The sequence below is a fragment of the Triticum urartu genome, chromosome 1 (genome assembly GCF_003073215.2).
Source record: "Triticum urartu cultivar G1812 chromosome 1, Tu2.1, whole genome shotgun sequence".
Taxonomy (NCBI): Eukaryota; Viridiplantae; Streptophyta; class Magnoliopsida; order Poales; family Poaceae; genus Triticum; species Triticum urartu.
In genome coordinates this window covers 357,353,769-357,366,863 of record NC_053022.1, presented here as the reverse complement: position 1 = coordinate 357,366,863, position 13,095 = coordinate 357,353,769, and the positions used below count along the sequence as shown (strand labels likewise).

At 44.4% G+C, this 13,095-nt stretch overlaps 1 long non-coding RNA gene across 1 annotated transcript; it reads right to left on the bottom strand.

Moving 5' to 3' along the window:
• Window positions 1-3,363: 3,363 nt before the first annotated feature.
• On the bottom strand, window positions 3,364-4,833 carry LOC125533446. Its single transcript, XR_007294315.1, has 3 exons — window positions 4,666-4,833; window positions 4,481-4,482; window positions 3,364-3,418 (listed from the first exon to the last, which is right to left on the bottom strand). It is a non-coding gene; the product is annotated as an uncharacterized LOC125533446 (long non-coding RNA).
• Between the last annotated feature and the right edge of the window lie 8,262 nt (window positions 4,834-13,095).

Below are 13,095 nucleotides of genomic sequence, written 5' to 3'. Positions count from 1 at the left end.
TTTAACTCCAATGGTCTATCTTCTATTATTTCTTCCGGAGGCATTATGATGTTGCACACTTCGATCCATCATCCCATTTTGTCAAAGATCATGTTCTTTCCTTTTGCTTTTCCATTCAACTGGAGTGTCGTGTCCTTCATTCAAGTTCTCTCATCTTATGAAGATTTACCTCCCTTCTCAACCGGAGTGTTGTCTGAAATCTTTCTTACCCCTTGTGCCATTCTTTCAATAGTTCCGAAGGCAGTGTGTTGTTGATTTCATCAAGCATACTCTCATCTTGTCAAGTTCATGTTCAATTCATTCCATTTCCAGTCGGAGTGCTGCCCAAATTATATCATTCTTATTCCTTCTCTATCTTGTTTTAACCGGAGTGTTGTCTCTATCATTCCTCTTCTAACCAGACTCTCATCCAAGTGCTTTCATTTTTCCAAGTTCATATTCTATGCCTTCCTTTATCAACCGGAGTGTTGTCGTAATTGATCCTTATTGTTCCTTGTACATCTCGTTTCTACCAGAGTGCTTGCATGTACTTCTTGTCCATTGCAACCTTTTCTCATGTCTTTCAACCTACAAGGTTCTAGTAATGTTCCTTGTTCCTCTGTTCCAACGAAGTGTTTTCAACTTTATTCATCTTCGTTGGCTTGCTTCTTTCAATTTGTTTAACCTCGCAAGGTTCTTTGGGTTCACTCATTTGTCAAATAAGCAACTTAGTTTTACATTTTCTCTTCCTCTTCCGTTTTCCCTCCGATGCCATCCTAGATCTCGAGACGAGATCCTCTCGTCGTGGTGGAGTGTTGTGACGCCCTGAGGCCGATGTGCCAGGTGTCTTCCAGTTATTCGCTGTGTTGCTGTGTCTTTCGCTTGCGTGTTGCATCTTGTCATGTCATCATGTGCATTGCATCATCATGTTTTCAAAACTTGCATCCGTCCAGGACTCCCCATCCTCTCTGTTGCCCGTTCTGAGCCCAACCACACTTGCACGCGCCCGCGGCACGTCCGAAATATTATTTTTATAAGTGGCTGAAAAATGTTCTCTAAATGGGATGAAAGTTGGTGTGTGGTCTTATTATATTGTAGATAGACCGCCTGTCAAGTTTCATCGCATTTGGAGTCTGTTTGAGGCCCCAACGGATAACATATAGCGACAGTACAGCCGGTCTTTTTGCCGGACATTTTTGGTCTCCGGAAATCGTGCCGGGCTGCATCTCTCCCCTCTTCTATCAGACCAACCCGCTCTCCACAGTCCACCTAGTCCCATGCCTACCCCTCTTTGCATAGTGCATCGGACCCTCCTCGCCCTTGCGTCCGAAAGCTGTCCCGGACCCGACCCAGGCAGTCATCACCGTTGGTTCCGGATCATCCCCAAACGTCCCTAAAACATCACCGTTTTCTTATTTGGACTCCCTAGCCTATTTTTCTCGGACACCCAATTTCGATCGAAGGGTCCAAACCTACTCCTTTTTGTCCCTATAAATAGTCCACCTCTATCCAAACCAGACAAATCCCTAATTTCTAGGGATCCTCCCTCTGCCGCCGCCACTCTCTACCATCTACATTGGGATCCCTTTCGATCTAATCCACTTCATTTTCTGCAGCCAACCAACCGGCACCGCTCGCCGATCTCCTCGTGCCCGAGGCCTCCAAGCCACTACCCGCCGGCAACTAGCAGAACAGTCGCGTCCCTCTCCTCTTGTTCTTCCCGTGCTTCTTCTTTCCCCCGTCTCTCGCTCACATCTCTCTCTCTCCCGTGCACATGAACGCCACCTCCTGCCTGAGCGCAGCCGCCCCTGGAGCTCCACCGAACCGCAAGCAGAGGCCATCCTCGTCCAGGGCTCGGCCAGATCCCACCATTCCCGGGTCCTCCTCGCGCCTGCCGACCTGCGCCTCCACTGCCCCGTCAACTTCCAGGAGCCGACCTTGCCTGTTGCTTGCTCCATCGGCGTAGCCGCAAGTTCCTGACGCCATGCCGCTTCCTTGCTGACCCCGTCGACCGGCGCCACCAGCCTCCTCAGCTTCCAACTGCCTCCCTTGCGCCGCCTTCTTGTGCCGCACCTGCGTCGTCGGTCTTCCTCCATGATGCTGCCGCTTGAGAGCCGTGTGCCAAGTCCCCGCGTCGTCGGAGCCCTGCTTCGTGCCCTCTTCCTGGTGACTGCGAGCTCGCGCTCGAGTTTTGCCTCTGCGGGCATCGTCGGCATCGCCCCTCGCTTCCCCCACTCGACCGACCGCATGTGTTGACCCCCCCTTCAGCCACGAATCCGGTGAGGACCGGCCGCCCCTCGCCCAGAACCGGCCGCCTAGCTTGCCTGGCGACGTCCCGCTGTGCAGAGCCCTACCAAGTCCCTCAAGCCACCACCAAGTCCCGCTGCTGCGGCCTCCTGCATCGCCGGCGTCCTCTACATCGAAGCAGTTGCAGAGGAGGACGAGCGTCTCGGCCCCCTGTATCGCTAGCGCGTTGACCGCGCCCTGCTTCTCGAGTCGCCAGGGCCCAGCGCCCCTCCTGCAACCTCCATCCCAATCGGGCCATGGCCCATGGTGAGGCAACCCCCCCCCCAGTGCCTCCATTTTTTCCTTTCTTTGGCGCGGCTAGATTCGGCCCGCCTCATGTTTTTTTCTTCAGTTCTGTGATTTAGTTATTATTCTAGAGACTGGAGTTTTTCAGAAAACCCCTTAATGTTCATACATATAATAACTTCAGAACCGTGCATCGGATTAAAAAAAGTTATATATGTAACTTGCTTAGAATTTTGTCTAGTTTCATAATTTGCAATTTCATCTATGTTTAAAATGTTTAAACCGCTGTTTGCATCATTTTGCTCCTATGCCATGTTAAAATGATTTATTTCATAACTAAATAACCATAGCTCCAAACTCAACAAACTTTATATGTAAATGGGGTAGAAAAATGCATAGATTAACATGATGTATTTACTTTGAATGTTTAACAACTCTAAATTTTGGTTTAGGGCAGAACAATACCAAACCTAAAATATGCATATGGGGATTTACCGGAATTGTTGTTCGTTGTTTCCGGCCTCATTTAAACTTGCCTAGATAGGTAGTTTTCATATGCTTCACCCCTTGCCTTTCTAACCAACATTTAATTTTGTTAAGTACATAAACGGGAGAGAACTAAATAAGTCATGTGGTGTTCCGTCAATATGCAACTCGTTGCATATTGAGCTCCACTTAGTTTGTAGTATTGTTTGTGCACTTTGCCATGTCATGCCTCATTAAACCAGACATGCATCATACTCGATTGTGCATCATGCCATGTTGATGTGTTGATTGTTTACTATGTGGTTTGCTTCTTTCCGGTGTTGCTTCTTCGCATTGGTTCCGATAACGTCGCGTTTGTGAGGATCCGTTCGACTACGTCCGTTTGTCTTCTTCATGGACTCGTTCTTCTTCCTTGCGGGATCTCAGGCAAGATGACCATACCCTCAAAATCACTTCTATCTTTGCTTGGTAGTTGCTCTCTCTATTGCTATGTCGCGATACCTACCACTTGCTATATCATGCCTCCCATATTGCCATGTCAAGCCTCTAACCCACCTTTTCCTATCAAACTGTTGTTTGGCTATGTTACCGCTTTGCTCAGCCCCTCTTATAGTGTTGCTAGTTGCAGGTGAAGCTAAAGTTTGTTCCATGTTGGAACATGGATATGTTGGGATATCACAATATCTCTTATTTTAATTAATGCATCTATATACTTGGTAAAGGGTGGAAGGCTTGGCCTTATGCCTGGTGTTTTGTTCCACTCTTGTCGCCCTAGTTTCTGTCATACCGGTGTTATGTTCCTTGATTTTGCGTTCCTTACGCGGTTGGGTGTTATGGGAACCCCTTGTCAGTTCGCTTTGAATAAAACTCCTCCAACAAGGCCCAACCTTGGTTTTACCATTTGCCTCACCACGACCTACCTTTTCCCTTGGGAGTCGCGCTCCCGAGGGTCATCTTTATTTTAAACCCCCCCCCCCCCGGGCCAGTGCTTCTCTAAGTGTTGGTCCAACCTGAGCGATGTCCGGTGCCCCCTGGGCAACCAGGTTCTATGCCAACCCGACGTCTTGCTCATCCGGTGTGCCCTGAGAACAAGATATGTGCAGCTCCTATCGGGATTTGTCGGCACATTCGGGTGGCTTTGCAGGTCTTGTTTTACCATTGTCGAAATGTCTTGTAACCGGGATTCCGAGTCTGATCGGGTCGTCCAGGGAGAAGGAATATCCTTCGTTGACCGTGAGAGCTTGTGATGGGCTAAGTTGGGACACCCCCGCAGGGTTTGAACTTTCGAAAGCCGTGCCCGCGGTTATGGGCAGATGGGAATTTGTTAATATCTGGTTGTAGAGAACTTGACACTTAGCTTTAACTAAAATGCATCAACCGCATGTGTAGCCGTGATGGTCTCTTTCCGACGGAGTCCGGGAAGTGAACACGGTTCTTGTGTTATGCTTGAACGTAAGTAGCTTCAGGATCACTTCTTGATCACTTCTAGTTCACGACCGTGCTTTGCTTCTCTTCTCGCTCTTATTTGCGTATGTTAGCCACCATATATGCTTAGTGCTTGCTGCAGCCCCACCTCATTACCCCTTTCCTACCCATAAGCTTAAATAGGCTTGATCTCGCGGGTGTGAGATTGCTGAGTCCTCGTGACTCACAGATACTTCCAAAAACCAGTTTGCAGGTGCCGATGATACCAGTGCAGATGACACAACCCAGCTCAAGTGGGAGCTCGATGAAGACCTTTTCGTTGTTGTGTTTCGTTTCCTTTTGATTAGTAGTGGAGCCCAGTTGGGGCGATCGGGGATCTAGCATTAGGGGTGGTCTTTCTTTATTTTGGTTCCGTAGCCGGACCTTGATTGTATTCTGGATGATGTAATGTTATATTTATGTATTGTGTGAAGTGGCGATTGTAAGCCAACTCTTTATCCCTTTCTTATCAGTACATGGGATGTGTAAAGATTACGCCTCTTGTGACATGCCTACAATGCGGTTATGCCTCTAAGTCGTGCTCCAACACATGGGAGATATAGCCGCATCATGGGTGTTACAAAGACCATGGAGGACCAAGTTCTGGAAGTAGAAGACATCCTTCAACTTGATCACAATCTTCTTACCCCAACTGAGATCGAGGCTTTCAAGATGATTGAGTTAGCCCATATACAAAAAAAGTATCTCACACATGAAAATATTTTGTTGAAGGAGCATATCATCGCACTCAAGGGCATTATCCACAAGTTGGAGGACCTCATACGCTCGATGTGCGACTATCCATCATCAACAACTCCACCTTCTTCACCAACAAAGAAGAACTGAGTATCTGGTATGGGCACTCCCCTTGGCAACTGCCAAGCTTGGGGGAGTGCCCCGGTATCGTATCACCATCACTTTTATCTTTACCGTTTTTCTTAGTTCGATCCTTTCGATAATATCTTGATCTAGTAGAATAAAGTTTTAGTATGATCTAGTTGTGAGTTTTGCTTTATGATCCTTCTATGTAATCGAGTCTGTGAGCTATATATAATAAAGATTAGTGTTGAGTCAAGGGCTTGATTATATTGCTATGATCTTGAGGAAATTAAATAAAATAAAAGAGAAGAAATAAAAAGAAACAAATAAATCATATGGATCTTATGGAGAGTAATGGCTTCACATATAAAAGAGTATGATGAATAAAAGTTGTTGGGAGTTGACAAACATAGTTTTTGTCATCGTTGCGATGAATAGGAAGTAATAAAGAAAGAGAGGTTCACATATAGATATACTATCTTGAACATCTTTTATGATTGTGAGCACTCATTAAAGTATGACATGCTAAGAGTTGATGTTGGACAAGGAAGACAACGTAATGGGTTATGTTTTCTTACATCTAAGATAAATTATATTTGAAGGAAATATGCCCTAGAGGCAATAATAAAGTTATTATTTATTTCCTTATATCATGATAAATGTTTATTATTCATGCTAGAATTGTATTAACCGGAAACATAATACATGTGTGAATACATAGACAAACAGAGTGTCACTAGTATGCCTCTACTTGACTAGCTCGTTAATCAAAGATGGTTATATTTCCTAACCATGGACAAAGAGTTGTTATTTGATTAACGGGATCACATCATTAGGTGAATGATCTGATTGACATGACCCATTCCATTAGCTTAGCACCCGATTGTTTAGTATGTTGCTATTGCTTTCTTCATGACTTATACATGTTCCTATGACTATGACATTATGCAACTCCCGTTTGCCGGAGGAACACTTTGTGTGCTACCAAACGTCACAACGTAACTGGGTGATTATAAAGGTGCTCTACAGGTGTCTCCAAAGGTACATGTTGGGTTGGCGTATTTTGAGATTAGGATTTGTCACTCCAATTATCGGAGAGGTATCTCTGGGCCCTCTCAGTAATGCACATCACATAAGCCTTGCAAGCATTGCAACTAATGAGTTAGTTGTGAGATGATGTATTATGGAACGAGTAAAGAGACTTGCCAGTAACAAGATTGAACTAGGTGTTGAAATACCGACGATCGAATCTCGGGCAAGTAATATACCGATGACAAAGGGAACAACGTATGTTGTTATGCGGTCTGACCGATAAAGATCTTCGTAGAATATGTAGGAACCAATATGAGCATCCAGGTTCCGCTATTGGTTATTGACCGGAGACGTGTCTCGGTCATGTCTACATTGTTCTTGAACCGTAGGGTCCACATGCTTAACATTACGATGACAGTTTCATTATGAGTTTATGTATTTTGATGTACCGAAGGTTGTTCGGAGTCCCGGATGTGATCATAGACATGATGAGGAATCTCGAAATGGTCGAGACATAAAGATCGATATATTGGAAGCCTATATTTGGATATCAGAATCGTTCCGGGTGAAATCGGGATTTTACCGGAGTACTGGGGGGTTACCGGACCCCCCCCCTGGGGATTATTGGGCCTACATGGGCCCTAAGGGAGAAGAGGACAGGAGGCAAGAGGTGGCCGCGCGCCCCTCCCCTCCCTAGTCCGAATAGGACAAGGAGAGGGGGGTGGCGCCCCCCCCCCTTTCCTTTCCCTCTTCCTCCTCTTTCCCACTTCTCCTTCTCCAACTAGTAAAGAAGGGAGTCCTACTCCCGGTGGGAGTAGGACTCCCCCTTGGCGCGCCCTCTTTGGCCGGCCGCCCCCTCCCCTTGGCTCCTTTATATACGGGGGCAGGGGGCACCCTAGAACACACAAGTTGATCTTCGTGATCGTTCCTTAGCCGTGGGCGGTGCCCCCTTCCACCATATTCCACCTCGGTCATATTGTAGCGGTGCTTAGGCGAAGCCCTGCGATGGTTGAACATCAAGATCGTCACCACGCCGTCGTGCTAACGGAACTCCTCCCCAAAGCTTTGCTGGATCGGAGCCCGGGGAGCGTCATCGAGCTGAACGTGTGCCAAGAACTTGGAGGTGCCGGAGTAACGGTGCTTGGATCGGTTGGACCGGGAAGACGTACGACTACTTCCTCTACGTTGCGTCAACGCTTCCGCTTCGGTCTACGAGGGTACATAGACAACACTCTCCCCTCTTATTGCGATGCATCACCATGATCTTGTGTGTGCGTAGGAAATTTTTTGAAATTACTACGTTCCCCAACAGTGGCATTCGAGCCAGGTTTTATGGTTTGATGTTATATGCACGAGTAGAACACAAGTGAGTTGTGGGCGATATAAGTCATACTGCTTACCAGCATGTCATACTTTGGTTCGGCGGTATTGTTGGATGAAGCGGCCCGGACCGACATTACGCATATGCTTACGCGAGACTGGTTCTACCGCCGTGCTTTGCACACAGGTGGCTGGCGGGTGTCAGTTTCTCCAACTTTAGTTGAACCGAGTGTGGCTACGCCCGGTCCTTGCGAAGGTTAAAACAGCACCAACTTGACAAACTATCATTGTGGTTTTGATGCGTAGGTAAGATTGGTTCTTGCTTAAGCCCATAGCAGCCTCGTAAAACTTGCAACAAACAAAGTAGAGGACGTCTAACTTGTTTTTGCAGGGCATGTTGTGATGTGATATGGTCAAGGCATGATGCTAAATTTTATTGTATGAGATGATCATGTTTTGTAACCAAGTTATCGGCAACTGGCAGGAGCCATATGGTTGTCGCTTTATTGTATGCAATGCAATCGCCCTGTAATGCTTTACTTTATCACTAAGCGGTAGCGATAGTCGTAGAAGCATAAGATTGGCGAGATGACAACGATGCTACGATGAAGATCAAGGTGTCGCGCTGGTGACGATGGTGATCATGACGGTGCTTCGGAGATGGAGATCACAAGCATAAGATGATGATGGCCATATCATATCACTTATATTGATTGCATGTGATGTTTATCTTTTATGCATCTTATCTTGCTTTGATTGACGGTAGCATTATAAGATGATCTCTCACTAAATTTCAAGATAAAAAGTGTTCTCCCTGAGTATGCACCGTTGCCAAAGTTCGTCGTGCCCAGACACCACGTGATGATCGGGTGTGATAAGCTCTACGTCCATCTACAACGGGTGCAAGCCAGTTTTGCACACGCAGAATACTCAGGTTAAACTTGATGAGCCTAGCATATGCAGATATGGCCTCGGAACACTGAGACCGAAAGGTCGAGCATGAATCATATAGTAGATATGATCAACATAGCGATGTTCACCATTGAAAACTACTCCATTTCACGTGATGATCGGTTATGGTTTAGTTGATTTGGATCACGTGATCACTTAGATGATTAGAGGGATGTCTATCTAAGTAGGAGTTCTTAAGTAATATGATTAACTGAACTTAAATTTATCATGAACTTAGTCCCTGATAGTATCTTTCTTGTTTATGTTGATTGTAGATAGATGGCCCATGCTGTTGTTCCGTTGAATTTTAATGCGCTCCTTGAGAAAGCAAAGTTGAAAGATGATGGTAGCAATTACACGGACTGGGTCCGTAACTTGAGGATTATCCTCATTGCTGCATAGAAGAGTTACATCCTGGAAGCACCGCTGGGTGCCAGGCCTGCTGCTGATGCAACTGACGAAGTTAAGAACGTCTGGCAGAGCAAAGCTGATGACTACTCGATAGTTCAATGTGCCATGCTTTACGGCTTAGAACCGGGACTTCAACGATGTTTTGAACGTCATGGGGCATATGAGATGTTCCAGGAGTTGAAGTTAATATTCCAGCAGAATGCCCGGATTGAGAGATATGAAGTCTCCAATAAATTCTATAGCTGCAAGATGGAGGAGAATAGTTCTGTCAGTGAGCATATACTCAAGATGTCTAGGTATTGTAATCACTTGATTCAACTGGGAGTTAATCTTCCGGATGATAGCGTCATTGACAGAATTCTCCAATCACTTCCACCAAGCTACAAGAGCTTCGTGATGAACTATAATATGCAAGGGATGGATATGACAATTCCCGAGCTCTTCGCAATGCTAAAGGCTGCGGAGGTAGAAATCAAGAAGGAGCATCAAGTGTTGATGGTCAACAAGACCACTAGTTTCAAGAAAAAGGGCAAAGGGAAGAAGAAGGGGAACTTCAAGAAGAACAGCAAGCAAGTTGCTGCTCAGGAGAAGAAACCCAAGTCTGGTCCTAAGCCTGAGACTAAGTGCTTCTACTGCAAAGGACTGGTCACTGGAAGCGGAACTGCCCCAAGTATTTGGCAGATAAGAAGGATGGCAAAGTGAACAAAGGTATATTTGATATACAGATTATTAATGTGTATTTTACTAGTGTTCGTAGCAACCCCTCGGTATTTGATACTGGTTCAGTTGCTAAGAGTAGTAACTCGAAACAGGAGTTGCAGAATGAACAGAAACTAGTTAAGGGTGAAGTGACGATGTGTGTTGGAAGTAGTTCCAAGATTGATATGATCATCATCGCACACTCCCTATACTTTCGGGATTAGTGTTGAACCTAAATAAGTGTTATTTGGTGTTTGCGTTGAGCATCAATATGATTTGATCATGTTTATTGCAATATGGTTATTCATTTAAGTTAGAGAATAATTGTTGTTCTGTTTACATGAATAAAACCTTATATGGTTACACACCCAATGAAAATGGTTCATAGGATCTCGATCGTAGTGATACACATATTCATAATATTGAAGACAAAATATGCAAAGTTAATAATGATAGTGCAACTTATTTGTGGCACTGCCGTTTAGGTCATATTGGTGTAAAGCGCATGAAGAAACTCCATGCTGATGGGATTTTGGAATCACTTGATTATGAATAACTTGATGCTTGCGAACCATGCCTTATGGGCAAGATGACTAAGACTCCGTTCTCCGGAACAATGGAGCGAGCCAACTGACTTATTGGAAATAATACATACTGATGTATGTGCATCCGATGAGTGTTGAGGCTCGCGCGGGTATCGTTATTTTCTGACCTTCACAGATGATTTGAGCAGATATGAGTATATCTACTTGATGAAACACAAGTCTGAAACATTTGAAAAGTTCAAAGAATTTCAGAGTGAAGTGGAGAATCATCGTAACAAAAAATAAAAGTTTCTACGATATGATCGCAGAAGTAAAATATTTGAGTTACGAGTTTGGCCTTCAGTTAAAACAATGTGAAATAGTTTCACTACTCACGCCACCTGGAACACCACAGCATAATGGTGTGTCCGAACGTCATAACCGTACTTTATTAGATATGGTGCGATCTATGATGTCTCTTACCAAATCTACCACTATCGTTTTGGGGTTATGCATTAGAGACAGCTGCATTCACGTTAAAATAGGGCACCATCTAAATCCGTTGAGACGACACCGTATGAACTATGGTTTGGCAAGAAACCTAAGCTGTCGTTTCTTAAAGTTTGAGGTTGCAATGCTTATGTGAAAAAGTTTCAACCTGATAAGCTCAAACCCAAATCAAGAAGTGCGTCTTCATAGGATACCCAAAAGAAAATGTTGGGTACACCTTCTATCACAGATCCGAAGGCAAGATATTCGTTGCTAAGAATGGATCCTTTCTAGAGAAGGAGTTTCTCTCGAAAGAAGTGAGTGGGAGGAAAGTAGAACTTGATGAGGTAACTGTACCTGCTCCCTTATTGGAAAGTAGTACATCACAGAAACCTGTTTCTGTGACACCTACACCAATTAGTGAGGAAGCTAATGATAATGATCATGAAACTTCAGGACAAGATACTACTGAACCTCGTAGATCAACCAGAGTGAAGATCCGCGCCAGAGTGGTACGGTAATCCTGTTCTGGAAGTCATGCTGCTAGATCATGATGAACCTACGAACTATGAAGAAGCGATGGTGAGCCCAGATTCCGCAAAATGGCTTGAAGCCATGAAATCTGAGATGGGATCCATGTATGAGAACAAAGTATGGACTTTGGTTGACTTGCCCGATGATCGGCAAGCAATTGAGAATAAATGGATCTTCAAGAAGAAGACTGACGCTGACGGTAAGTTACTGTCTACAAAGCTCGACTTGTCGCAAAAGGTTTTCGACAAGTTCAAGGGATTGACTACGATGAGACCTTCTCACCCGTAGCGATGCTTAAGTCTGTCGAATCATGTTAGCAATTGCCGCATTTTATGATTATGAAATTTGGCAAATGGATGTCAAAACTGCATTCCTGAATGGATTTCTGGAAGAAGAGTTGTATATGATGCAACCGGAAGGTTTTGTCGATCCAAAGGAGCTAACAAAGTGTGCAAGCTCCAGCGATCCATTTATGGACTGGTGCAAGCCTCTCGGAGTTGGAATAAACGCTTTGATAGTGTGATCAAAGCATTTGGTTTTATACAGACTTTTGGAGAAGCCTGTATTTACAAGAAAGTGAGTGGGAGCTCTGTAGCATTTCTGATATTATATGTGGATGACATATTGACTAATTGGAAATGATATAGAATTTCTGGATAGCATAAAGGGATACTTGAATAAAAGTTTTTCAATGAAAGACCTCGGTGAAGCTGCTTACATATTAGGCATTAAGATCTATAGAGATAGATCAAGACGCTTAATTGGACTTTCACAAAGCACATACCTTGACAAAGTTTTGAAGAAGTTCAAAATGGATCAAGCAAAGAAAGGTCTTGCCTGTGTTACAAGGTGTGAAGTTGAGTAAGACTCAATGCCCAACCACTGCAGAAGATAGAGAGAAAATGAAAGATGTTCCCTATGCTTCAGCCATAGGCTCTATCATGTATGCAATGCTGTGTACCAGACCTGATGTGTGCCTTATGTTCTATAAGTAGCAGGGAGGTACCAAAGTAATCCAGGAGTGGATCACTGGACAGCGGTCAAGAACATCCTGAAATACCTGAAAAGGACTAAGGATATGTTTCTCATATATGGAGGTGACAAAGAGCTCATCGTAAAAGGTTACGTTGATGCAAGCTTCGACACTGATCCGGACGATTCTAAATCGCAAACCGGATACGTGTTTACATTAAACGATGGAGCTATCAGTTGGTGCAGTTCTAAACAAAGCGTTGTAGCGGGATCTACATGTCAAGCGGAGTACATAGCTGCTTCGGAAGCAGCAAATGAAGGAGTCTGGATGAAGGAGTTCATATCCGATCTAGGTGTCATACCTAGTGCATCGGGTCCAATGAAAATCTTTTGTGACAATACTGGTGCAATTGCCTTGGCAAAGGAATCCAGATTTCACAAGAGAACCAAGCACATCAAGAGACGCTTCAATTCCATCCGAGATCTAGTCCAGGTGGGAGACATAGAGATTTGCAAGATACATACGTATCTGAATGTAGCAGACCCGTTGACTAAGCCTCTTCCACGAGCAAAACATGATCAGCACCAAGGCTCCATGGGTGTTAGAATCATTACTGTGTAATCTAGATTATTGACTCTAGTGCAAGTGGGAGACTGAAGGAAATATGCCCTAGAGGCAATAATAAAGTTATTATTTATTTCCTTATATCATGATAAATGTTTATTATTCATGCTAGAATTGTATTAACCGGAAACATAATACATGTGTGAATACATAGACAAAACAGAGTGTCACTAGTATGCCTCTACTTGACTAGCTCGTTAATCAAAGATGGTTATGATTCCTAACCATGAACAAAGAGTTGTTATTTGATTAACGGGA